This window comes from Cebus imitator, unplaced genomic scaffold, assembly GCF_001604975.1.
Source record: "Cebus imitator isolate Cc_AM_T3 unplaced genomic scaffold, Cebus_imitator-1.0 Scaffold786, whole genome shotgun sequence".
Taxonomy (NCBI): Eukaryota; Metazoa; Chordata; class Mammalia; order Primates; family Cebidae; genus Cebus; species Cebus imitator.
The window spans coordinates 190,343-192,657 of NW_016108101.1; the positions used below are offsets into that span (position 1 = coordinate 190,343).

Genomic DNA, 2,315 nt, shown 5'->3' on the forward strand with positions numbered 1-2,315 from the left:
TTTTTGTAGAGACAGGGTCTCCCCATGTTGCCCGGTCTGGTCTCAAACTCCTGAGCTCAAACAATCTGCCCACCTTGGTCTCCAAAAGTCCTGGGATTATAGGTGTGAGGGTCACCGCGCTGAGTCTGCCTTTTACTTTTAAAGACTCCTTTGATTAGACTGAGTCTGCCCAAACAATTGAGAATAATCTATTTTAAGGTCCATAACCTTAATTCTGTGTAAAATCCGTTTTGCCATGTTATACATTAAATTCATAAATTTCATAGTGGATTGAACGGCGGGGGGAGCGCTATTCAGCTCACCACACTTATCTCAGAAGTGATCCCAGGAAACACAAGTGCAGAAATAAATTGAGAAATGGAAGAAAGCCAGTTACAGGAGAAATGGGATAAAGGGTTCACTCACGAGTCCATTACCATGTGGATATCTTGGCTCAGTCACTTTTAGGACTCTCTAAGAAACCATATGAAATGTGTGATACAGCTCAGGATCTTCCTAAGGATTACAGGGCGTGGGACTTTATACTTCCCATCCTCCTTTGCTTGAATTGGTTGAAGGTTGGCCTGGGAGTGTTAATTCTAATGTACTTTAAGATTGGGCTATGTAACTGCAGAAAAGCAACTATCCCTGATAAGATAAAGCTCTCAGGCAAAGGAGAAGGGAGATGGGAAGGTTATTACCCTTGCGGGGAACTGTGCCTCAGCTATTGGCAAACTGTGATAGGCCAAGAGAATATGGGATGGGGCATCAACAGCATCTGTTCTAAGGGCTCTGCCTCTGAGAATATAGTGAATGCCTTTCAAGGTGTCTCTGTCCCCCCCCCCCCGCACCATATTCATTTAGCATTAGTGACCTCTTGTCTTCCATACACGTGCATATCACATGGCCCTACAGCCTCACCACATGGACTAGGTCTGGGATGGACACCTGACCCAGGCTAGGCCCAGGGCAAGTGACATGTGACCAGTTACACCACCTGTAGCAGATGTGCATGGGAGCTGTGGGAAGAAATCTTCCATTTGTGGTGCGGACTAAAGGATGGTGGATTGTGGAGAACACCAAAGCAGATGAGCAGAGAGGAGGCTCCAAAAGGAGAGTTCAGGTAATCTTCTCATGCTCAGTTCTTTGAGAAGCCCAGTATCATTTCTTCTCTTTGAAAAAATGTGTTCTCTTGAGGTAAGGTAAATGTACCAGTTAATATTGCTGCAGTCCTAATATTTAGAAGCTTACACGACCATTATAATATGCTCAATGATTCTGTGAGTCAGGAATCTAGAATTTGAACAGGGCAGAGTAGGAATGGATTTTCTGTGTGCCAAGATGCCTGGGCTTCCCCTCAGAGTACTCCATAGCTGGAGACGACACACCCATATGACCTCCAAAGACTAGTTTATTGCAAAGCAAAAGGGAATTGGAGCTCACCTTGTGTACTGGTTCTTCCAGGGTTGGCAGGTCCATAGGGAACCTTGCTGAAGTCACCCCTCCTGTCTCTTTATCTCTCCCACTGTAGAGCATGATTGGATTAGGTCATTACTGCCTAACCGGGCACACCCCAGGAGAACCTGGTTTCTTGATAAGTCACCCCGTGATCAACTGATCCTCTTCCTTCTAAGAACACAGGGTTTCCCTCCTGCTCAGATCAACTTTGGCAGAGGCTCAGGCCTGGCTTAGCTGGATGCTTCTGACACAAGGGCTGCTTCCAAAGCCCTGGGCCTTATTTCTTCAGGTAAAAAATATAAAGCTGGATCTCATCCTGGCTGGTCATGCTCTTAGACTCTTGTATTCTTCACTTCTGCCTCTTCTCAACAGCTGCCCAGTCCTGGTTGGAAAGTTCTAATACAGATGTATTTACCCTCATTAGCTACTCAACCCAAAATGCTATTTTAATTATAATCCAGAAACATCAGGTGATGAGTGAGACTGCTGTATGAGAAAGAGATAGTTTAACGGTCAGTCCAATGGAAAAAATAGTTAAACAGTTCTTAAGGTTTTCTCTAGCTTATTCTCATCAAAGAGCTTTCTCTGCAGAAGGAACCTACTGGATCTTCCTTCCTGGTCCTTGAACTTCTGACCTAGAGTGGCTTAATCCTGCTGCTACCTCTCTCTGGGACTCTACTGCTGAATAATTCCAGGAACTGGGCCACGCTGTGGTGGAAGTGACCTTACCCTGAGCATGTCACTCACTCACTGAACAACAGCTGAGAGCAGAGCTTAGGCCTGGGCCCTATAAGGAGAGAGGAATCACATGCTGCAGAGGTCTGTCCTGAGGAGCAGGTACTCTAGCCACAGCAAAGACACAGTTGATGCCTGGATCA

At 45.8% G+C, this 2,315-nt stretch overlaps 1 protein-coding gene across 3 annotated transcripts in view; it reads left to right on the forward strand.

Annotated features, from left to right (window-relative positions):
• The window catches only part of LOC108297250 (butyrophilin subfamily 2 member A2), an 89,460-nt gene that overhangs the window by 69,047 nt on the left and 18,098 nt on the right, over nucleotides 1-2,315 (forward strand). The window lies entirely within an intron of this gene.